The sequence below is a fragment of the Schistocerca americana genome, chromosome 1 (assembly GCF_021461395.2).
Source record: "Schistocerca americana isolate TAMUIC-IGC-003095 chromosome 1, iqSchAmer2.1, whole genome shotgun sequence".
Taxonomy (NCBI): domain Eukaryota; kingdom Metazoa; phylum Arthropoda; class Insecta; order Orthoptera; family Acrididae; genus Schistocerca; species Schistocerca americana.
This window is the reverse complement of record NC_060119.1, coordinates 467,067,906-467,094,367: the sequence shown is the minus strand read 5'-3', so window position 1 is coordinate 467,094,367 and position 26,462 is coordinate 467,067,906.

The following is a 26,462-nucleotide window of genomic DNA, read 5'->3' as shown; positions in this document are numbered from 1 at the left end:
TTGTCACTTCTGCAATGCCTGCTCCTGGTTTGACAAAGGCTTGGACACTTGCGTTAGTTTGTGTATCTGCTACCTTTTCTGCTATCTGACGTCCATGATTATCGGCAAAAATCAACACTTTTTGTTCTTGTTTCACGTCCAGCTAATAAACGTTAAAAGTTTTAAATATCCACACAATGACTAGCTTCTCTCGTTTGGTGATTCCTTAATTTCTCTAATTTTGTGTTAGTATCTGCCTTGTGAATGCTATGCAACAATATTCTGTTCCCTGGCATGTACATTACTCTTTATGTAAATGAACTTCTAAACTGTAGTCTGACATGTCTGTTGTCAAAATCTGGGTGTGCTAACAATGGTGTTGATGCTACATGGTTTTTGAAATTTAAGATTTCTGCACTTTAATCTGGTGTTAATTTCCAAGGTGTCTTGTTCTTTGAGTAAGGCCATCATATGTGTTGCATTTAATACATCGACAGATAGAAAAAAACCTATGATTCCAAAAAATGACTTGTTCTGCTTCTTATTTATCGTTTCTGGGCAATGAGTTATTTCACTGATCCAATGTGGATCTGGTTTAATCCCTTCCTTACTCACTAAATGACCAAATACTTGACTGCATTCCTGGCGAACTGTGATATGACTGTAATCTACTGAAAAGCATCTGAAGATGTTCATTCCAGTCTATATATGGTTACTATTCTTGCAAGTTATCACCTATTGGTTTATCTAAAGCTCTGTTGAAAACTGAAACAGAAACATTTACATCTAATGGTGATTCTCTGAAGTTATATGATCTACCTTCAACCAGGAAGGCAGTGCATTTTCTTTAATCAGTGTGTCAGTGACCAACAGTCAAGTACATCATACTGATATATTTTGCCCCACAAACTTTGTCTATAGCTCCTCAATGATGGGGATGTACAACTTTCTAGTTCAGTTATCCTATTAGCTGTTCTTGCACCAAGTGCTATCCTTGCTGTCGATATTTTTAATGCCTACCAACAAGCTGTTACAGCAGATGTTAGATTTTTCTATAATGTTCCACGCAATCATCCTGTTTATTTCATGTCTTGTTTTGTATTTTATTGTACAGAACTGGGGACCTAGAAATGACAGAGAGGCTTCATCCCCACTGTAGCCCTCAGCAGCTCATGACCCCACAACAGGCTACAGCAGCCACTCACCCTACCGCTGTCCCAGCGTTATTGTGGAGTTTGGCCCCCATTAGACTCCCCCCCCCCCCCTCCCCCCCAGGAACACCTCACACCATACGAGTGTAACCCCAATGTTTTCATGATAGAGTAATTATGGTGTACGCGTACATGGAGAAAGTGTTTGTGCAGCATTCGCCGACATAGTGTAACTGAGGTAGAATAAGAGAAACCAGCCCGCATTCACCAAGGCAGATGGAAAACTACCTTAAAAACCATCCACAGACTGGCTGGCACACTGGACCTCAACACTAATCTGCCGGGCAGATTCGTGCCGGGGATCAGCACTTCTTCCCGCCTGGAGAGCAGTGCATTAGACTGCACTGCTAACTGGGTGGGTATTTCATGTCTTACTAACTCTTTCATTGCTACCAGTATTGGTTAAGGTTTCACAATAATGGTTTGTGAGTTGTATCTTTAATATACACTCAAAATCTTTAATGAGTCCTGGTCTCATGGAGAAAATGTCTTTGTGCTTACTTAGCAGGGATGTCATATGTGCCCGATGAATATTTGTTAATATTGGTTACTATGTGTTCTTTATTTATCTGCTTATTATAATCATATATATGGCCTTTGTCACAATCATATAATGTCACTTCTGCTATAAGTGTTATTTTAGATTTTTGCGATTTAACTCTTGCAAAAGGGAGTGTCATCAATTCCCTATCTTTCCCATAACTGATTGCTGTAAATCCTTTCCTGAAATCTAGTACAACTCCTTACTCAGACAACCAGTCCTTGCCTAGAATTATAGGGGCATTTAATCCTAAAATAAATAACAGGGGGTATTCAAATGTATACTTATCAAGGCTAAATCTCACTAACACTTCTGATTGTATTGATTTCCTGTGACTCCTATTATCTTGACTCCATATACTGTAAGTGCTGGAAAATACTGCAGTATGTTATTCTGCTCTAGAAAGTTTTGATCTACTACTCACATGTCACAACCTGAATCTAAAATGACATTCACTGTTCATTTCCTATTGGTCAAAGATATTTCCCAACTGGTCGTTCAGTTTCTTGTGATTAGTCATTTGCCTCACTAATCCCATTGTTATACCCTGATAGGTGTGAGTTTAAGTGATGTGGCTCATTTTCATTTGCTTCTGGGAAGCAAGCCTTTCCCCAGAAGCTTACTAATCTTCCCTGTCTGTGATGCTGGTATTATTGACAAAAGTCCTATTGAATTATTCTCTAATAATGCCTTTACCCCTCCACCTTCATCTTACCTATTATTTCACTGCTCACTATTATCACTTCTGGTATTCCTGAGTCCTGTTATTCCATTATTGTTATTTCTGTTTGTATTGTTATTGTGCATTAGATTGTAGTTGGTATTCCACCTATCTGAATGGTGATCTATTGTATCTATCTGATAAAGATATTCTAATAGGTTATTTATCTTTCCCCAGTCCTTTCCTACTAGTTTACCTTGTACTCTCCATAATAACCTCTAAGAGATGTTCCTCTTGAACTTAACTTCGTTAGCTGGTTCTCTAAAAAATCCCCTATAAACTGTCAAATCATTGCTCCTCCCAATAACTCCAAACGAAGTTTTTTTCTGGGCACCCTTGCTCCAGTATTTTAATTTAAATGTGACTTTAAAATCATGGTACATTTTAAAGTTGCCCAGTTTTACCATACCCTTGTGCTGGTGCTCCTGTTAGATGATTTACTACAAATCTTATTTGTTATGGATAGCCCAGTTGCCTGGCAGCATACGCGTTAAATGCTTTCAAGAATAAAACAGGGTGTTAATCACCAGATGGTGTGAATTAGGGAAAATGATTTAAACTGTACCTTTGATAAATATAGCTATAAAATATAAATTTGAAGTATAGTTTAGTGTGATAATAGTTGACTCTTCCTCATGTCTGTCTCTTTCATTGTACTTTGTGCAGTCTACACTTAGCACACTGCTACTTATAGAGGTTACTTGTCTATTATTAATAAAAGTATGTTCCATACTATTTGATATTGAAGTCTTTCTTAATGGTACTGTAATGGACAATGAAACTGGATTGTCTCGCAGTGAAGATTTATTATGAGCCTGTGCTTCATTCTCCCTTTTCATTTTCCAACCTTTGTATTCTGGGCTCTGGCTTACTGATCAGTACTGATTCACATTTATATTTTCGTTTACCACTTTCTCTAAACTAGTTTTTGTTCTTGAAAACTGCCTCTCTAAAATGCCAACTCTTTTAAGCAACTTGTGTTGATTTAAGAGCTTGCATTTGTTCCAGTTTTCTATCTACTTTATATTCTACTATTTCTTGTCGACTACCCATATATTCAACATGTCTGAATTCTATGTCTAATCTATGTTTTGATTTATCCATCCTTCCCCTGATTTGAGGTATTGTTTTGTCTGTGCATTGAGTCTGATATGTATCTGATTGAATCTGGTTTCTAGATTAGAATTTAATTGATAAAATTGTTGTATCATATTTTCCATAAACACTTCCAGTGTCAATAGATTATCCGTAAGAGCCATGTTCACTATAAATACTGCTACTAATCAATAAACATCCAAATATCCACTTAATTTTAGGTAATATCTTGAAGCAGATATACATTATTTCTTTCATTAGTAATTTCTGTACCAAATGTTTTACAAAGTTTATGTATCACATGTTATTAATTACCATGAATTCCTAAACATTTAAAGGCGCTGCAGTCTGGAACTGCAAGACCGCTACGGTCGCAGGTTCGAATCCTGCCTCGGGCATGGATGTTTGTGTTATCCTTAGGTTAGTTAGGTTTAACTAGTTCTAAGTTCTAGGGGACTAATGACCTCAGCAGTTGAGTCCCATAGTGCTCAGAGCCATTTCCTAAACATTTATGAAATCCTCCGTAATGTCACTAAATTTATACATGTATATTTTGTGATGCTTTTTTTTGCAAATTATGTATTGGTTAAACTTAAAACATTCTTGTGTGAATCTTATGAATAACTACAATTAAAGTTGTAACTTTGAAATTCAGAAGTATTGGCACAGGAAAGTGTATCTAAAAATTCATATTTGAGACCTACTAAATTTAAATACAGTAAGTACAATTTATGGATAATAAGAATAAACAGTATGTTAATAATCATGAATGTTTGCAATTTCAAAGTAAAATCAAAGCAAATTCATCAGAGAGTAGGCCATTAATAAAAAGCAAAATTTTATACTTGCACTGAAATAACTCTCAGTTTAAAACTGTGTCAAAGCAACAAAGGATGGAACTCAATAAATATATCAAGAAACCTAGTACTGTTGCAGCCAGCTGGTGAGAAGATTCAAATTACCCTAGAAATATGTGCATCATAAATTAATAATTACATCAAATTATTTATTGTCCAATGACTGGAATACAACTATTTCTTTGGAGGTTGCAACAACACCTCTTGTTCCACACATAATCTCAAATTACCCAAAAAGTTGCAGTTGTCTTTGGAGTACTTAATTTTACCTTCCATATTTCACTGTACTTTGTGCACATTCATCAAGCATGCACACAAAATTTCTGAATAAATTCATTAACACACATATTGCACTGCACAGTACACATAATTGAATCCACTAGCCATTAGTTTGGCAGTATGGAAGAGGCAGGCCGTGGGTTACCAAAATGATCACAGCTTTCTTTGCAAATTATGTTTCAATCAAAATTAAAAGATACTTGTCTGAATCTTGTAAGTAACTACAAAAAGTGTGTGACTGTCGCCATGAGAGAGTGGCTACTTGTGTCAAAAGACAAGTTACAACCTAAAGTGAACAGATGGCATTAGCACCAGACTCACATGTCTTCCTATGACATCATGAACGTTAACCAATCAGCATTAGATGTCGATATGCAGCCCCACCACAGCGAGATCCAAAGGTATGCTGCTGTCTGCAGAGCATTCCATAATGTTCGCACAAACTAAGTTGACACTTGGTGCGCTGGCTGCTGGGAGCAATCATAAAGGCATTTCTCATTATTTAAAGTCACTCCTATCAGCCACCACTCTGAGCGTTAGCTTAGTCTGTGCGTACTGCCAACTGCCCACCCTCATATTTACTGGAGAAAGTATTCCAAAACATGTTTTATAAATATCAACAATTTTCTTAAAATATATGGAGACCAACTCCCATTGCTCTTAAACATGGCTATTCATAGCAGGCACAGGATTTTGGTTGGGAAGGGGAGGGTTTGGTTTGTTGTGTTTGTATCTGAGTAAAGTGTTCCAGAAATGTTGATTTGTTATGCCAAGGTTACACACACTGTAAGTAGGCTGTTTACGTTTTCTTATTGGCAACATTACGTAGCATTCTGTATGAAAATCACTGGCTGTGCTGTGTGCAGTCTGTGGCTAGTTTTGCATTGTTGTCTGCCATTGTAGTGTTGGGCAGCGGCAGCTGGCTGTTAACAGCGTGTAGCGTTGCGCGGTTGGAGGTGAGCCGCCAGCAGTGGTGGATGTGGGAGAGAGATGGCGGAGTTTTGAAATTTGTAAGACTGGATGTCATGAACTGCTATGTATATTATGAGTTTTCAACAATATTAAGGTAAATACATTGTTTGTTCTCTATTAAAATCTTTCATTTGCTAACTATGCCTATCAGTAGTTAGTGCCTTCCGTAGTTTGAATCTTTTATTTAGCTGGCAGTAGTGGCGCTCGCTGTATTGCAGTAGTTCGAGTAACGAAGATTTTTGTGAGGTAAGTGATTTGTGAAAGGTATAGGTTAATGTTAATCAGGGCCATTCTTTTGTAGGGATTATTGAAAGTCAGATTGTGTTGCGCTAAAAATATTGTGTGTCAGTTTAAGCACAGTCTTATATAATTGTTCAAAAGGGGATGTTTCATATGTCGACCCTTAGCGTAGGATACCTCACTGGAATCTTCTGATTTTTTCCTTGTAGCTTGTGTAATTAGTGTAGCTATTGTTTATTGGTAGCGCGTAATTATAGAGAGAATTTCCTTTGTAGTTGCAGTCTTTCATTGTTGTACAGTAAAACAGGTTTGGCACACATGTACATTTGCACCAAGTATTTCGCAGCTGCAATTAACTAGATATTATTTTCAGTGCTATGTTAATGTGCTCTCTTATTTTTGCTCTTCAAATTGTGCTTTTCTGTGTTGTCGTGTGAAATATTGTGACAATAATGGCGTGCGAAAAACGTAATACTAGGCTCCAAAGTAAACTGAGAAATGACAGTGAAGACGAAAGCAGTGTGTTAGCGCCACCATGTAATGAATTAACTAATATTCAAAGTAGTAATTTGGTAACTGTGCATAGGGAAATGGAGCGGGCGTCAAATAATGGTGTAGATAGTGAAACAGGTAGTGAACAGGGAAGCATTATCGATCGATCGGTCGACAACAGCTCGCCTCAGGAATCGGGAATGACAGAACACAATATTGCAAATACTGTAGACTCAGGTTTTGGGTTCTCACCGTTGTCTCAAATGAGTCAAGACACATTTTCCGCTTGTCAAAATGTGAATGTTGCCGGTGCAAATTCACTGCCGAAAAGCACTGAGGAACATGTTTCAGACACCAGTGCATTGTTATTACAATTAATGCAACAAATGGGACAAAAGCTTCAAAAGTTAGACACAATGGAACAACACCAGAGACAAACACAGCAACAGTTAGACACAATGGAACAAATTCTTCAAAAGATGGACACAATGGAACAAAATCTTCAAAAGTTAGACACAATGGAACAAAACCAGAGACAAACACAGTAACAGTTAGACGCAATGGAACAAAATCTTCAAAAGTTAGACATCACTCTTGAACAAACACGTGAAGATTTAACTACTGAGTTACATAACATTGAATCGAAATGTCAAAAAGTCTGTAATAACGTAAAACACCAATTTGTGAGCATTTTCAACTTATTTTTTCGCGGCATGAAAATGCATTACAGAATCACGAAGCAGCCATAAAAGAACTGCAAACTATTGTTCATGAAAATCATGAGACCTTGCAAGCTAAAATTGACTCAGTTGCATCTACCGATTTGGTTACGCAACTTGCAAAAACTCAGGAAAACTTAAAGGACACAGTAGATACTCTGAAAATTGGTTCAGAAAGACACATGGAGGAAATTAGTTCATTATCAGAGAAAGTAGTTGAACTTTCGGATCAGCTAAATAATTTATCTATGAAGGTAGATGATAATCTGAATGACACAAAACCGGTAGTCTTTAATGACACAGAAGAATGCGAACAAATTAGAAAATTCATACAAAATCAAATCAATACTCAGTACAAAAGAGAAATCCGGGAAGTACAAGATCAGCTGACACAGGTAATACAAGAATTACGTATTTCAGAGGACACTCGCGCCCCAATACGGGAAGAGGGACATAGAAATACGGAACAGCCACAAAATAATAACACAGGGCATTTCGGAAGTTATGAAAGAAATTGGCAATGTGCACCCAATTTTGAGATGGAACCGCCGAAACGACGTAACAATGACCGACATGCGACTCGCCGACATGATGATTTTGGCTATAAGCTGTTCATTACTACACGTAAATTCAAAACGTTTAAGAATTCTGGCAATGACATTCATCAACAAGCGTGGCTCCATCAATTCTCTCATTGTTTTCCTCCCAACTGGTCATTAGAGCACAGATTAGAATTTGTGTGGCTACTTAGAGAATGAACCAGCTGTAAGAATGTGATCGGTCATTCACGATTGTCACAGTGAAGGAGAATTTTATTATGCCTTCCTCTCAGCATATTGGTCTCAAGCTACACAAGACCGAGTAAAACATAGCATCATGATGATGAAACACTTTGAACAATCAGAATTTTCCAGTCTTGTCAAATATTTTGAAGACATGTTGCATAAGAATCATTATCTTTCAAACCCATACAGCCCTTCAGAACTCATCCGCATTTGCTTAATGAAATTGCCTGAACATTTAAGAAATATTATTTTAGCAGGACGTTGCAAAGACGACATTGAAGCTTTTCAGGGACTCTTACAAGAATTAGAAATTGACACAGACAGTCACGGGATGCAAAAACAGGAAAACAATCACTACAGGTCACATCCGTCACAATTCCGTGACGACAGAAACAATAACTGGACACGACAAGTCTATTCTTACAACGCAAATCGTGAACAAAACAGACACCACCTATATGACAACCACTGGCAGAGTAATATTTACAAAGAAAGATCACATTTCCGTAGTAATGTATATGACAGAGACAGTCATAGAAACAGGCAATATGGCAACCAGAACTATTATTATCACGGGAGACAGAATAACTTCAGACGCAACGGTCCACCGTGCAGTGATAATTCAGGGAGAAATTCTCCACCACTTAACCGACAAGAAAGAAACTACAGGAACTACCGACATGACAGCAGGCGATATAATCATAACGACAGACCTGAATTTCATCAGAACTGGCGGGATTCAAACAGAGCAGGGCACTCTCGACAAGGTGAATTTGTAGAAGTTAGGTCTCCTAATCCTAATAACGACGTGCGCCAGCAAAGGGACAGACAATGACTCACAAAGCAGGCAGCCCCGTGCACCAGCTGGCTCAGAGAAAAATTACATAGACGCTAACCTTGAGAAAAATTCCAGTATTCTTTACCGACGAATACCACATGATAATTGTGTCGAAGTTGAAACACTGCGTACTAGGAAGAGTAAAGGTTTACACCACATTTCACATGTAAAACCGTTTATTGAGAGATAATCTGTTTGTTTTTAAATTTAGTCTTTACTATAAAATTTTTCAGTTCACGTTACTAGTACTCTTTGTCACACTTAGAAACTGATAACATGTAACTATGTTTTAAAATAAAATATCCAGTTAAGAAAAAAGAGAACCTATTTAAACAAATTACGAATGCATTGTTATTGTGAACAGACAACACAGTGTTATTGTGTGTGTTCATTCTTGCTTGTTAGTTGCACGATTACGTAACGACTATAAGGCTTACATACTTAGAACATATACTGGTACTGCTAATGAGATTTTAACGCAACATTTTGGTTTACTTGAAAATACATTCTGGATTTAAAGTACTTTCTGTGAGATACCAGATGACACAGTGGTTAGTTTATGTGACAGCTACACGATTTTATCACGACGCTACTAATGAGTGACAATATACAATGTTGCTTTTGCAGTGTTTCTGTTTTATTTCTGCACAGTTTTTCTGTATTAATATGGAAAGTAAAACATATTTTAGTAGTAACTTTTGTGGTATAGCTACATTGAGACAGCCTTTTTCGTAGCACAACAATACGTTACATTATAGTACTTTCTTGATCACGGTAAGGTACGTAATAACTACGGTATCTATACGCAAAGCATTTCACTTTCGTTTATGATGAGGTAAGTATATTGACTTCAGCAGAACTTTGCTTACAGAGGACGATAACTACGACACTTCCACAGAATTATCTTACAGCAAGACGCACATTTAGCGCCACAGGACATGCATTTGAGAGATTAATTTTGTAATTAAGCCATTTATTTTTCAAGATTTTTGAATTACAAAGAAAGTTTTCCATGATACATTTCATTCCATTGCTGTAATCTGTAACACCTGAGGGTATAATTACATTAATCCTCAGCAGGGTACATGCCTACTTTGTGTATCATGTGTTTGGCAAGCACAAGGAGCCCTAGCTAATATGGTATTTGCTTATACAACTTTACACATCGGAACCATATTTCTCTAACACATAAATTACACAGCTACCTGATCATTTAAAGAGACAAACATTTATTTTACTACATCACCGACAGATGTTTATGTAATTACACAGTTGAATAACTTCACACTTATGAAACTGTATTTTGTCTGTACTTTGTGAACTGTTCATATATTTTTTTGGTACCATTATGATACTACAAGAGCTTGAATGATGTATTTGGTATGGGATCATGATTTTTAAAGTACGTTTGAGGTGGATGATACTTTTGACATGAGCAGGGAATTTTTTTAGGTTTTGAAATTATTGAAGGAAGCTACAACGATTTTGAGATTTGGCTGAGGTTTTATAATGTTATGATGACGATGTGTATTAGACTGTTGCGGTATGTTTATGATCAATAAGCTGATGCTATATGAGGAATTTGATTATGCTACGTATTTATTATGATGAAATATTGAAGAAGTGTCTACGAATATGTATATGTGTAATAAAGGAGGGAATAATGAGTAGTGGTTAGGAACTCTGGTTTGTGAAAAAGGATGATGGAAACCGAGAATCGTACTTTAAGAGTTATGAAATGTGTGTATATGCGTGAATGTATCACTATGCTGGCAAAAATTTTTTGGACACTGTTAAATTTACAGGATTTTGTTTCTACAGATTTGAAACACAAATTCTCGACCTGTGAAATTTTTATATGAGACTGTCACTGTAGTGCAAACTGGTGTCGTAAATATTTCAGTAAGAAAGTTAAGTGACCACCTGCATGTAATGCGTTGTGGGCAACCAGCTGCGCGACAGTCGCCTGGAAAAAAGCATTAGTGTGTACCTTTCAGAGGCACGGGTGGAGAAAAAAAAAAGAGGCCACTATCCTCACTATTGACAGTCCTTTGTAGAAAGCATCGCAAATACGTCACACTCAAACTTGAAAATATATGATAACACTGTGGAGCTCTTAATTTATGATATTTACTGAAATGCCTAATGAATGACGAGAAATATTTTTATGTCTATACACCTGATTATGACTACTGTCTTTCTAGTTGCGAGATTTTTCTACTAACTTATGAAACGCCTCATGACTACTGAATGATGTTCTTATGCTTTACTTTGTACATAGTTGCTTATTTCATTTGATATCTGGTTTCCAGCTGTCTTGCAGCATTGGTTTCATAAAATAAAATTAAATGCATTTGCTAATGTGAACACTTTCTGTCAACAGATCTATTAAATAATTATTTTATGATCCACATTCTTCGAAAAAGGAGCTCTTGGAATGGAAAGAACAATAAGAAGGGACTAATAACAGTAACTGCATATATAATTTTCTTTTTGAGTACTTGGTAATTTTTTGTAGAATTAGTTCTTGTGGTGCACCACTTTAATTACATAGACATTATGATGTGAATATACATTTCCCTTGTCTGCATTGTTGTCTTTAGTGTAATATTTTTTTCTGCTAGAGCTTTTTTTTTTCTTTTTTTTTTTTAAGGGCACCCGGTCTGTGACTTAAGAAACAGTAAAAAACCGAAATTGAAAACCAGCAGCAATGGGAATGAAAGTCATAAAATTGGAGAAACTAGAAGCAGAAGGAGGGCTTCAAAATCCACTACAGAAAGGGGTTGGTTGTCCCCAAAAAAAGCTTCAAATGACTGACGTCATTTCACTGGCACTAATAAACTTGAGAATGCGGTCGGCTGAGCGCATGTCATCTGCTAAAGTCGATGATATATCAGGCGATAGCTGTAGACGGGAGCGTAACGGATTAAAATAGGGGCACTCAATTAAAAGATGTCTTACCGTCCACAGCTGAGAGCAGTGGGGACAGAGTGGGGGAGGATCGCCGCATATGAGACGTCGATGGCTAAAAAGACAGTGCCCTATTCGGAGTCCAGTTAAAATTACCTCCTCCCAACGACGCGTTCGGGAGGAAGAGGTCCAAGCACAAGGAAGAGCTTTCACATCCCGCAATTTATTATGGGTAAGTGTCGACCAATGCGTGTGCCATAAATGAACAACACGTCGACATAAAACGCTCCATAGATCGGCGAAGGGAATCGATTGAATAGCTGGCCGAGGAAGAGAGACTGCAGCCTTGGCCGCAATATCGGCCGCCTCATTTCCACAGATACCAACATGTCCCGGGAGCCAGAGGAACGCCACCGAGACGCCCCCCAGGTGGAGCAAGCGCAGACAGTCCTGAATCCGGTGGACCAGAGGGTGCACAGGATAAAGAGCTTGGAGACTGAGGAGAGAGCTGAGAGAATCTGAGCAGATAACGTACTGTATCCGCTGATGGCAGCGGATGTAGTGGACAGCCTGGAGAACAGCGTAAAGCTCCGCAGTATAAACCAAACACTGGTCGGGAAGCTGAAAGTGATTTGGGGTGTCGCCAACAATATAGGCACTCCCTACACCTAACGATGTTTTCGAGCCGTTGGTGTAAATAAATGTGGCGTCCATCATTTGTGCACATAGAGCAGCAAATGCCCGACGATAAACAAGTGAAGGGGTACCATCCTTGGGAAATCGACAAAGGTCACGGAGCAGGCAGATCCGGGGGCGGAGCCAAGGCGGTGCTGTACCCCAAGTTGTCAAGAAGGTTTTAGGAAAGTGGAAGGAAAGAGAATGGAGCAGTTGACGGAAGCGGACTCCCAGTGGTAGTAGGGAGGAGGGGCGGCCTGCATACCCTACATCAAAGGAGGCATCGAAAAAAAGGTCATGGGCTGGATTAGCAGGCATGGAAGACAGATGCCTAGCATAACGACTCAGAAGGACTGCTCGCCGATTGGACAGCGGAGGTACAGCAGTCTCAGCATAAAGGCTTTCCACAGGGCTGGTGTAAAAAGCTCCAGACACTAAACGTAATCCACGGTGGTGGATAGAGTCGAGACGACAAAGAACAGACGGCCGAGCAGAGGAGTAGACTATGCTTCCATAGTCCAATTTCGAGCGCACTAAAGCGCGATAGAGGCGGAGAAGGACCACTCGGTCCGCTCCCCAGGAGGTACCATTCAGGACATGGAGGGTGTTAAGGGATCGCAGACAGCGAGCCGAAAGATAGGAAACGTGGGAGGACCAGCACAGTTTTCTGTCAAACATAAGACCCAAGAATTTAGCGACACTTGAAAACGGAAGGTTGAAAGGACCTAGATGTAAGGAGGGCGGAAGAAACTCCTTACGTCGCCAAAAATTAACACAAACGGTCTTACTGGGAGAAAAACGGAAGCCGGTTTCGATGCTCCAAGAGTGGAGGCGATCGAGACATCCTTGAAGACATCGTTCAAGAAGGCTGGTCCATTGAGAGCTGTAGTAGATCGCAAAATCGTCCACAAAGAGGGAGCCCGAGACATCAGGAAGGAGGGCAATGGCAAACAGTACAACACTCAGCACGGAGCCCTGTGGTACCCCGTTTTCTTGGGAGAAAGTATGGGAGAGAGTAGTGTTCACCCGCACCCTAAATGTGCGCTCTGCCATCAATTCGCGAAGAAAAAGGGGCAGCCGACCTCGAAAGCCCCAAGAGAACAGTGTGCGGAGGATGCCTGTCCTCCAACAGGTATCGTATGCTCTCTCCAGATCAAAAAATATTGCTACTGTTTGGCGTTTCCGGAAAAAAATTGTTCATGATATAAGTGGAGAGAGCAACAAGATGGTCAACTGCAGAACGATGCTTTCGGAATCCGCATTGGGCAAGTGTTAAAAGACTGCAGGATTCCAGCCACCACGCTAAACGGTAATTCACCATACACTCCAAAACCTTACAGACACTACTCGTGAGAGAAATGGGGTGATAGCTAGAGGGGAGATGTTTGTCCTTTCCAGGTCTCGGAACAGGAACGACGATAGCTTCCCGCCATCGTCTGGGAAAAGTACTGTCGGTCCAAATTGGATTATAAAGGCGAAGGAGGTAACGCAGACTATAGGTTGATAAATGCAGCAACGTTTGGACGTGGATACCATCCGGTCCTGGGGCGGAGGAGCGAGAAGAAGAGAGTGCATGTTGGAGTTCCCGCATGGAGAAAACAGTATTGTAGCTTTCGCGATTTTGAGAGGAGAAAGCAAGAGGTCGCACTTCCGCTGCACGTTTCTTCAGGAGAAACACTGGCGGGTAATTTGAAGAGCTCGAAATCTCAGCAAAGTGCTGACCCAACGAGTTAGAAATTGCGACAGGGTCCACTAATGTGTCATGCGCGACAGTGAGCCCGAGACCGGGGAGAAACTAGGCGCGCCTGAGAACCGTCGAAGCCGACTCCAAACTTTCGAGGAGGGAGTGAAGGTGTTAAATGAGCTAATAAAGAATTTCCAGCTTGCCTTCTTGCTATCGCGGATGACACGACGGCATCGCACTCGGAACTGCTTATAGCGGATACAGTTGGCCAAAGTAGGATGGTGGCGGAAAACGCGGAGAGCACATCGCTGCTCACATATTGCATCACGGCATGCCTCGTTCCACCAAGGAACTGGGGGGCGCCGGGGCAATTCGGAGGTGCGTGGTATTGAATGTTCCGCAGCTGTAAGAATAACGTCGGTAATATGTGTGACCCCATCGTCGGCGCTGGGAAAGTGGCGGTCATCGAATGTCGCTAGAGACGAAAAAAGTGTCCAATCAGCTTGGGCAAACTTCCAGTGTCGTGGGCGCATATAGGGCAGTTGAGGCTGCAGTCTAAGGACACATGGAAAGTGGTCACTCGAGTGTGTATCATCAAGGGCGAGCGATTCGAAGCGCCGAGCTAGCGGAACAGTACCGACTGCAAGGTCCAAATGAGATAAATTTGTCGTGGAGGCAGACAAAAATGTAGGGACCCCAGTGTTGAGGCAAACTAGATCTGCTTGGTGGAAGACGTCTAGCAATAGTGAGCCACGTGGACAAGGATGTGGAGATCCCCAAAGCGGGTGGTGGACATTGAAGTCCCCAACCAGCAAATATGGGGGTGGAAGCTGACCAAGAAGATGAAGGAAATCAGCTCGTGCCATTGGTGTGGACGATGGAATGTATACAGTACAAAGAGAGAATGTGTATCCGGAAAGGGAAAGACGGACGGCGACAGCTTGGAAGGAAGTGTTTAAATTGATTGGGTGATAATGGAGAGTTTTATGGAGAAGAATCATGAGTCCTCCATGGGCTGGAGTGCCTTCAACAGAGGGGAGATCGTATTGGACAGACTGAAAATGAGGGAGAACAAAGCGGTCATGGGGACGCAGCTTTGTTTCCTGAAGACAGAAGATGACCGGCGAGTAGGATCGTAAGAAGATCGACAATTCATCCCGATTGGCTCGAATACCGCGGATATTCCAGTGGATAATGGACATAGGGTGAACAGAAAATGGAGGAATGTGACCAAGGTCGCTGTCAACTCAACGACTGCTCAGAGCTTGCGACCGACAGCATGGAATGGCATTCAGCCGAAGGCAGAAGATCCTGATCCATAGGTTGGTCAGGAGCAGCTCCTGCCACCAGCGATCGGCCGGTTGATTGGCCGCCAGCAGTGCGCCTCGGCGACACAGAAGATGGCCGAGGGCGATTTCCGCCAGGTGGTGCTGTAGATGGGACACGCTTTGGCGGAGAAGGAGAGGAACTGGGTTTCTTTGTAGCCTTCTTGGAAGTATGATGTTTAGAGGAAGGAGGAACTGATGGTTGGGAAGTTGCGGTACATAAAAACTCTTCACGAGTATGCTCTTTTTTCGAAGTCTTGGTGTCTGACTTTTGGGCTCGAGATTTAGCAGAACTCGACGAAGGGTGAGCCAGAGAGTGGGCAGGCGAAAGTGGTGAGGTTGAACAGGCGATCTTTGCGCTGGTCGATCTGACGACCGTGGCACTAAAGGTGAGGTCGCAAGTCTGCGTGGCCGCCTCCTTTGTTGGCTGAGGAGAAGCAAGGACAGTGCTGTATTTTCCTGTCTGAGGCACGGTGGGCTGTCGACTGGCGAATAATTTTCGAGCAGCAAAGGTCGACACCTTTTCCTTTACTCTAATTTCCTGGATGAGCTTTTCGTCCTTAAAATCGGGACAGTCTCGAGAGGAAGCAGCGTGGTCACCCATACAGTTGATGCAGCGAGGGGATGGAGGTGGACAAGCACCCTCATGGGCATCCTTGCCACACGTAACACATTTGGCCGGATTGGAACAGGACTGGCTGGTGTGATTGAACCGCTGACACCTATAGCAACGCGAAGGGTTTGGGACGTAAGGGGGAATGGAAATTATCTCATAGCGTGCTTTGATTTTCGATGGGAGTTGAACTTTGTCAAATGTCAAGAAGACAGTGCGGGTTGGAATGATGTTCGTGTCAACCCTTTTCATAACCCTATGAACAGCCGTTATGTCCTGGTCAGACAGGTAGTGCTGAATTTCTTCGTCAGACAATCCATCGAGGGAGCGCGTGTAAACGACTCCACGCGAGGAATTTAAAGTACGGTGCGGTTCCACCTGGACAGGGAAGGTGTGTAGTAGTGAGGTACGCAGCAATTTTTGTGCCTGGAGGGCACTGACTGTTTCTAACAACAGGGTGCCACTCCGTAATCTGGAACCTTCGTCAGACTGAGAAACAACAAGGAACTGTGGCAACGATGGAAGAACTGTCTGTGGCTAAGACTCAGTGAACTTACGCTTCTGAGCAGACATAGTGGAAGGTGAGGAAACCATTGCGGAAGAATCCCCCATGATTACCGGCGTCTCCGATGGCGCGCTCCTCCCTTGTGGGGGCCCTCTCTGAGGGCACTCCCGCGTTAGGTGATTGTTCACACCTCAGGTCACACCTCTCGGCAAACGGACAGAGGGACCAATCGGCACTTTCGGAAGGTATCAGCTCGGGTAATCACCCCTCCCTGGGCCTGGCCGTTACCAGGGGATACGTACGTGTCCTACCTGTCTACCCGAGGCGGGGAATTACGCGTTACCCCGTCACCGGCTACGCATGGAAGTGCGTGGGTCGGCCTTCAGACACGCACAGGGAGGAAAAAAGAGAAAGGGAAAGGAAAGAAGAGGGGTCTCAAACGCCGCAGCAGAGAAAAGGGCAAAGAGAAGAGGGAAGGAAAAGAGAAGGACAGAGGAAGGACGAAGACTTGCAAGTGTAGAAAGCAAGGAATTTGTAACAGTTTCGAGTGTCTGTCTCCGGGCGTAGGCACAAACCATACTCCCAGAGGGGGAGAAAGGGAAGGAAAGAGCCAGGGGTGAGGGGGGGGGGCGAAGATGGGGGATGGCGAAGGATGCGGAAGGGGAGGGTATGCAGCCCGGAAAGGAAGGAGGGCCACATTAGCTCGGGGTCCCGTGCTCGCTACGCACATATCCACAAAAGAGTTGTGGACCCCCTGGGGGGCTGCTTGAGCTTTGTCATGTCTAGGTATAAGTTATTTCATTTGCTGCTGCTGTTTGCCAGGCATAGTGTTATTGAATTTGACTTGGTGTTACTCTGCTAAGCCAGTTTACTACTGATTTATTTTTCTTGTTTGCTGCTCATTGCCTTATGTTAGTTGTAATATTGTTGCTTTCTTTGCCAATTTGTATTTTTTTTTTTTGGCCTGTATATCTGAGCTCAGTAGATTTAAGTTAGCTTAAGAGGGAGTAGACTATATAAGAAACTAACTATGATGAATGGGAAGAAATGCATTGAGAAGCTATAAGAAAATGGTTTGGCCAAAAAAAAAAAAAGGCAGTGTACAGTGGAGAAAAACTATTTTTGAAAGAGGATGTGAACAGAATACAGAAAGCAGGCTTAGATAGGACTTTTGGGAATAATGATGAACGAAGGGAGATCTCCATGCAGAATACTGCAGTAAAACAAACCTCTTGTGTCATCCCTCTATGTGTTTGTGTACCCTTGTGTATTTGTGTTTTTCCTGTCTTTATGCGTTTAGCTGATGAGAGCTATGTTGTAGAATTTTTCTAATACTATGTTATTTACTTTGTAAAGATGTTTAGACATTATTTATCTGTTCTGTTTTGTTGCTCATGTGTGAAGTTGATGTTTCAAAAGTTATTCTGATCTTTCATGTATGTACTTATGTCATAATTCCTGTAACACTGATGTACATGTTTATTTCTATTCTTTTGTAAAGCCTGTTTTACTACACATGTTATCTGTATTGTTATGTTCTTTAATGATGTATTTTGTACCTTTGTTATTGTATTCTTACGTTATAAAATTGTAATTGACACCAGTTCATCAAATTAAGTAACTTGTAAGTTTCATTTCACTGCACACGTTTCTGTTGGTCATAGTATATGGACAATATGTGAGAAGTAGGGACTGTTAGTGTTTGCACGTGTGTTAATAATTCAGTAAGGGACTGGATAACAGCATTGCTGGTTCTAAGGACAATTTCAAAAATTTTGTGAGTGCACAAGTGGTGGTTTATGGACTTGCTATATTGTCCACAAGACTCTTCGATGGTGATTGTGCACCTGCACAGTTGCAACAGATGGCTGCTGGCCGTCTCTACAAGTACTACAGTGGGTCTGCATCTTTGATGGCCCACCATTACCATTATTTCTACAAGGACCGCAGTGGGTCTGCACCTCTGGTGGCCCACCAATACCGTAATCTCTACCAGGACTACAGTGGGTCTGCTCTGTGATGACCTACCTACCAATAGTCTTCAAAACTTCGAATGACTCTGATGTGGGTTTGCTCTGTTGTGGCCCATTACCTGTCTGCATGTCAAGAGTCAGCACTGTCTTTTCGTTGGAAGGACAACACTACTTCTTCAAGACTGCATGGAAATCCACTACTTCCGTGTGCATTTTCTTCTACTACTCAGACTTTGAGAAAAACACTGCTATTTTACTGTGATGAAAGATCAGGACTGTCTTTATGGACTGTGAGAAAATTTTAGCTTTTTGTCAACATTGTATCAATAAGTGTGTGCATTTGATATCTTTGTTATTGTAATTATGAAAAATTTTATCAAATCATTATTGGCCACTGCCCAAAACAATTTGTAAATTTTTTGTGGGGAGCATGGGGGCTATGTAAGTAGGCTGTTTATGTTTTCTTATTGGCAACGTTACGTAGCGCTCTGTATGAAAATCACTGGCTGTGCTGCGTGCAGTCTGTGGCTAGTTTTGCATTGTTGTCTGCCATTGTAGTGATGGGCAGCGGCAGCTGGCTGTTAACAGCGTGTAGCGTTGCGCAGTTGGAGGTGAGCCGCCAGCAGTGGTGGATGTGGGGAGAGAGATGGCGGAGTATTGAAATTTGTAAGACTGGATGTCATGAACTGCTATGTATATTATGAGTTTTCAACACTATTAAGGTAAATACATTGTTTGTTCTCTATTAAAATCTTTCATTTGCTAACTATGCCTATCAGTAGTTAGTGCCTTCCGTAGTTTAAATCTTTTATTTAGCTGGCAATAGTGGCGCTCGCTGTATTGCAGTAGTTCGAGTAACGAAGATTTTTGTGAGGTAAGTGATTTGTGAAAGGTATAGGTTAATGTTAATCAGGGCCATTCTTTTGTAGGGATTATTGAAAGTCAGATTGCGTTGCGCTAAAAATATTGTGTGTCAGTTTAAGCACAGTCTTGTATAATTGTTCAAAAGGGGACGTTTCAACACTCACACACACACACACACACACACACACACACACACACACACACACACACACACTCGAAGCTCCCCCCCCCCCCCCCCACACACACACACACATACATCTGTGTGGGGTAGTGTGTGATTGTATGATAGTCTTGCTGGTTGGGATGACAAACTGATTTGTAACAGAGCCCAGGTTTGAACAGGACAGTTTGCTCATGACTTGGCAAAGGAGTTTATGTGAATGCCAAATATATGTTGTGGTAAGAGTTCAGTCTGTGGCTACAGCCTGATTTCTACATCTGTGCCAAAGGTAATGCACTTTTATCTTTTATAAAAACTGAAATCACAAGGTAAATTCAGAAAAGTTGTATTAGATAACAGATAGTTGCTGATTATTTTGCTGTGTATCAGACATGTATGATACATAAACTGCGAGAAATAAAGGAGACTGCCGCTATGTAAAGTTTATCCCCACAAGGTAGTAGAAAGGATCATGGATGTTTGGTGATGAACAGGTAAAGTGCCTTTGCGTGTTTTCTGCATACTGATATAGTTTGCAGATAAGAGTTTGGGTGTCCCACCCCGAGCCCATTTTGTAGTTTCTATATGTTATAAGTACAAAATATGCATCAAAATACTCTTTGGAGATTTGTCTAGTTTCTAATACAGCTGTTCTGAATTTGCCTTATAGCTTTACCTTCAGCAACGAGTAGTGCGGCATGAACGTGGTCTCTGGGCTACATTACAGGTTAATCTGTTTCTTACAACCTTTGTTTCACATTAACATTGGTGTGCTTTGGCACCTCCCTACAAAACAGCCACATTCCAGGTTAACCTAGACCTTGGCTGCACTGCAGGGCAGCCTGTGACCACAACCAAAAATCGAGGGGGACTCTTTTAGCCCTGTTTTTCATAGTGATATTGCTTTCAGTGATGTCATAAATATCAACCTGACTGCAATTAAATGTGGTAATATGTGTAACTATGCCCATAAGTTTTGCGGTGACAAAATGTGGGTAGACCAATTTGTAGCGCACTCATTTGTTTTCTAAATAATTATTGAGCTTAATTACTGAACTCTACAGCACATGAAGAATGGGCTAGAAATAAAAACAGGTCTGCAGCTCGTATTTTAGCAGATATTCAGGAACATTTATTTGCCATGTACTGGTAGTAAATCTTTGAGTACCATAGTTCATAAACGCTATATTTTTGTTTGACCATGCTGCACAAGGACATGTTGAAATCGTCATGCAATTTCAGTTGTCTTACTCTTCGTACATTGCGTGGCGTTGTAGTGAGATTCTTGGTATTGATGTACACTGATAGGCCAAAGCATTGTGACAAGCTGCTGAATAGCTTGCTTGTCTGTCTTTGGAACGAAATACATCACTTATTCTGCGTATCAGGGATCCGACAGTTTGTTGGTAGGTTTATGTGGCATTGATGTCAACACACAGGTCATATAATTCGCGTAAGTAATGGGCCACTGATATGCGTACGCGTGATGGTGCCCGAGTGCATCATAGTGACCCAAATGGTTCCATAGGATTTACATGAGGTAAATTTGGTCGCTGAGACATCAACGTGAGTTCAATATATGCTCCTCAAACCACTTACCAAGGTTCTGGCTGTAAGACACGGACAATTACACTGCTGGAAGATGACATCGCCATCGGGGAAGACATCAGCGGTGAAGGGATGCTGGTGATTTGCAGCCGTCAGCGTTTCTTCGATTACTGCTACAGATCCCACGCAAACACAGGAGAATTTCTCCCATAGTATAATACTGCTCCCACCAGCCTGTGTCCGTGGTGAGCTGCACGTTTCGAGCCGTCGTTCACTTCGATGACGCCGTTTGTGGAGACGACCATCGACTTAGGGTAGCAGTAACGTGATTCACCCAAAGAGCTGACATGTTTCCATTAATCGACGGTCGAATTCTGATAGTTCCATATCTACTGCAAACGTAATTGACGATGTCGTTGGGACAACATGTGAACACGTAGGAGTGGTCCACTGCGGAGCTCCGTATTCAACAATGTAGGATGAACGTGGTGCTCTGAAACACCTGTGCATGCATCAACTTTGTGCTCTTCTGGCAGAGGAGCCATAGGTCACCATCTATCCTAATTTACAGAGCAGACAGGCCTCCGGACCCCACGCTCTGTGAAGAGTCGTACATCCAACCATTTAGCACCTAGTGGTAGTTCCAGTGTCCTTCTACCTCTTTCCATAGATGCTCACGACAGTAGCACATGAACATTCGACTAACTTCGCCATTTTCGAGATATTCGTTCACAGGCTCTGGCGTTTGTCAAAGTGTCTTACGTCAGTGGATTTCTCTATTTGACACCCACATCGTCGCTAGGGTGACCCGTCCGTGTCTGCTCCATTTACACACTTTTGTTACCGCGTCACGTGCCCACAGCGCCACCAGGCGGTCGCGGTGGGCAGTGGTGGCGGTCTTTTGGCTAATCAGTGTACAAATAAGGCGTATGGTGGTGTGATGTGCCCAGCAACTGTTAATACACTGGCCAACTGCCACCTGTGCAGCCGGCAGGAGTGGCCGTGTGGTTCTAGGCGCTACAGTCTGGAACCGAGCGACCGCTACGGTAGCAGGTTCGAATCCCGCCTCGGGCATGGATGTGTGTGATGTCCTTAGGTTAGTTCGGTTTAAGTAGTTCTAAGTTCTAGGGGACTGATGACCACAGCAGTTAAATCCCATAGTGCTCAGAGCCATTTGAACCACCTCTGCGGCATGTGTATAGAACATTTACACTTGTTAGTGAGGGATTGATGAGGCTGTTTAGCCAGTCTGGAGATCGGCTGGTTGACAAAAGAGCACAAGCATTTCGATAAAGTTATAGTGATAGTTCTGAGTAAAAAATTTTGATAATTGATAAGCAGAAAGTGTCTCCATGTGAAACATCCCCTAACGTTGACAGCTGGCAGGGGAGAACTTGTGGTATGGGACAGAGCACTTGCGTACATCGGATCGAATTCAGCTGGAAGGCGTCAACCAATTGCGTTTTAATTATGCAGTAATGATGGCAGTTGTTAGGAATTTAAATTTTGGTTGTAGTGACTGCTTTCAGCTGTTCAGCCGAGTTGCAGATCCCATTTTCCTTTGCAATATTTCAGCGAATGACAGTCATTTCTTTCAGGTGTTGTACGTACTCGCTGCATGTACTCTGGCCAAACTGTACTGTTGGCACTGCGCCGCTGTTAAGAGCCAGAATGAAAATCAGTAGCACATTTGCAAAGTTAAAATCGGTGACCTGCATTCAGTGCTTTTGCAAAGGGGGTGAGGTCGAACAGAATCAATATCCCTTTCGTATTTCATGGACAGCATAGTGGAAGGGAAAAGGTTTCTATCTCCTTCTTCATCAGAATTTTTCCCCTTTGATCATTACATGAGAGAAATGTCGGAGGAAGCAATGTTTCTTGGTTTGATGTTGTAATTGTTCTTGAATTACGTAACCATTACGGCACCTCACCTCAACCTCTCGATACCAGCAATATTCTACTGTGTTTCTGTAAAATAGTTAACATATTTCTGTGACAACATTCAGATTTGATTTCATTGATGTAGAGGTACTTTGATACATCGATATGTTTATATTGCAATGATATTATTCTTATCTGTATTCTTTCTTTCGTCACTATGATCTTTGTCGTACTTGTAACTATGATTTTTGTGCGCGTAAGCGGTGATTGGACAGTTAAGTCTTGGTCGTCATGTTGCAAAGACGCAAATTGTAGCCAGTTTATAAAATGTGAACTTTAACAGTGCGGAAGATATTTTCAAGTATGTTTTATAATGTGATGTTTTGTGTGTTACGTGATACTGCAACAAAAGTAATAAAAAAGAAGCGTAACTTAAATTCGGAGTGCTGATTACTTTTTTACATCACCATTGTGCTAACTTTCAAAGGTTTAATCTTCAAGTATGGTTTGTGAAACACATCTATAAAACTTTTGAATATCGCAAATAACACCTAGGCCTCTTTGCATCCGAGCTTGGAATCATCACCACCTAGATTTTCGACAATTGAGCTATGATTTCACAACGAGACCAGCGTGGGAAACACGAAAAGATGCGTGGCTAGTTTATCCATTATTTCATGAAATGACTTAACTGTGCTGTAATGACACCTGCCACATAATATAACATTGTTTTTGCCGAAAATGCAATATATAGCAGCGTGACCTTTGTTGTGGTATGGTTGTTAGAATGTACTTCTTATAACCTTTTTCAAGATACTATCCATTTCGTTCAACTGATCTCCCAAGTTCTGCGCTGTTTTTAATACAATTACAGTATCATCATCAAACCCTAAACATGAATTTTAGTTCTTTCCGAATTTATCCTTGATTTCCCTAATAGTTTGCTCAGTGACAGGTTAAATAACAAAGGATAGGCTACAGCCCTGCCTCACTTTCATAATCTTCCTTTCATAATCTCCAATTTCTGTAGTCTTGTTTCTGCAGCATTTTGCTAAGCCTTTTACCTTCAGTATTTCTAAGCTTGTGTTCCAGCCAACTCAAGACGAACAATGAAAAAAAAAAAAAAAACGCTGTTGATAAACCTCTATGAAGTGTATGGTCATTTGGGGAGAACGGCTAGCACACGTGATATTTGATTTAGGTACTCCTAGGTTGAGGGAGGAACTATGACATTGGAAACAACTTAGTGACACAGAAATATACACTTTATTGTGCTGCGATACTTAACTGAAGATGTATAGCAACTCGTTGGATGTGCTTCCGGACAGATACAAATAACCAGTTTCCTGTCAAAGTGTGCGTTACTGAATACAATGTCAACAAGGCTATGTCTGTCCCGGGCGCCATACTTTCAATCACTGTAATAAACACTTGGCCCTATGCGCAAGCTATAGGCAACTCCGCTTGTGGACTAAGTCTCGCAGGCTAATCTCCACTATGAACAGCAACCCTGGAGCTCTGTAGTAGAACTGTCGTATGCAAACTGAACGTGAAACCGATGCTGCCTGCGGACGCCGCTTATCACAACGCCGAAGTCCATCTCAGTGGCGGAGGTGCGGAGGATCCTGGTTGGCGGCGAACTTCAAAGCGCCGCCCGTGGCGCCAGGCGGAAACTCTCTCAGCGCGCCAGCTCCGGTTGCATCCACTGGCGAGAACACAACGTTCTGTACCTCTCGACCATCTCTCATTACCCTCATGCAAGTACAACAATCAGTCCATTGTAATTAAATATGCATTAAACCTCTGTAGGGTACATGTATAAAATAATTTAATATGGGACAAAAATGTTGGATATGTCAAATCAAATCTTTTAAGCATTCCAAAAACGAGAACACGTGAACTATTCGTATCTATCGCAGATTCCTCGAACAAAGAACCATGCCTAGTACTTGAAAAAAAAAAAAAAAGCACGGATCACACCTGTCTACATGAAGGATAGTGGAAGTGATCCACAAAACTACCCTCCAGTATCACTGACATAGATTTGTTGTAGAATCTTAGAACATATACTGAGCACAAGGCTAGTGAGATATCTTGAACACAATGACCTCCTCAATGTCAATCAGCATAGATTTCGAAAACATTGACCATGTGAAACACAACTTGCACTTTCCAAACATGGCATACTGAAAGCTTCGATCAAGGCAATCAGGTGGATGCATTATTTCTTGGTTTCTGAAAAGCATTTCACTCTGTACCACATCTAAGCTTGTTGTCAAAAGTACGATCATAAGTGGTATTCAGTGAAATCTGTGACTGCATTGAGGATTTTTCAGTAGGGAGGACGCAGCCTGTTATCTAGATTGGAAAGTATTCATCAGATGTAGCAGTAACCAGCGAAACAATAACGTTCTACGAGTCGGGGCCAGAAGTTTGAACATGGTAGGGAAGCTAGAAAATCTGAAAAGGGAAATGCAAAGGCTCAATCTAGATACTGTAGCGGTCAGTGAAGTGAAATGGAAAGAAGACAAGGATTACTAGTCAGATGAAAGCAGGGTAATATTAGCAGCAGCAGGAAATGGTATAACGGGAGTAGGATTCGTTATGAATAGCAAGGTAGGTCAGAGCGTGTATTATTGTGAACAATTCAGTGACAGGCTTAATCTTATCAGAATGGAAAGCAAACCAACACCGTCAACGATAGTCCAGAGACACATCTCGACGTCGTTAGCTGAAGATTAAGAGACAGAGAAAGTATATGGAGATACTGAAAGGGTAATACAGTACGTAAAGGGACATGAACATCTAATAGTAATGGGGGATTTGAATGCAGTTGTAGGGCACGGAGGAGAATATGGGCTTGGGACAAGAAAAGAGAGAGGAAAAAGACTAATTGAGTTCTATAATAAATTTTAGTTCAAGAATCACAAGAGGAAGAGGTATATTTGGGAAAGGCTGTGCGATACGGGTAGATATCCTTTAGATTACATCATGCTAAGAAGTGGTATACGGAAGTACTAAGGAATGAAGAGATACGCTTCATGTTCTCTAAAGCTTTAGATATAGTAATAAGCAATAGCTCAGTGGGCAGTGCAGTTGCATAGGAAAAAAGGCAATCACAGAAGCTGGAAAGAAAAACATAGGTACAAAGAAGGTAACTGCGAAGAAAGCATGGATAACAGAAGAACAGTTGATCGATGAAAGAAGGAAGTACAAAAGTGTTCAGGCAAGTTCAGGAATACAGAAATACAATGAAATAAACAGAAAGTGCAAGGAAGCTAAGACGAAATGCTTGCATGAAAAATGTGAAGAAATCGAAAAAGAAATGATTGTCGGAAGAACTGATTCAGCATACAAGAAAGTTAAAACAGCCTTCGGTGAAATTAAAAGTAAGGGTGGTAACATTAAGAGTGCGAAGGGATTTCTACTATTAAATGCAGAGGAGAAAGCGGATAGGTGGAAAGAGTACACTGAAGGCCTCTATGAGGTGGAAGATTTGTCTGATGAAATAGAAGAGAAACAGGAACTGATTTACAAGAGATAGGTGATCCAGTAATAGAATCAGAATTTAAAAGATATTTGAAGGATCTAAGAT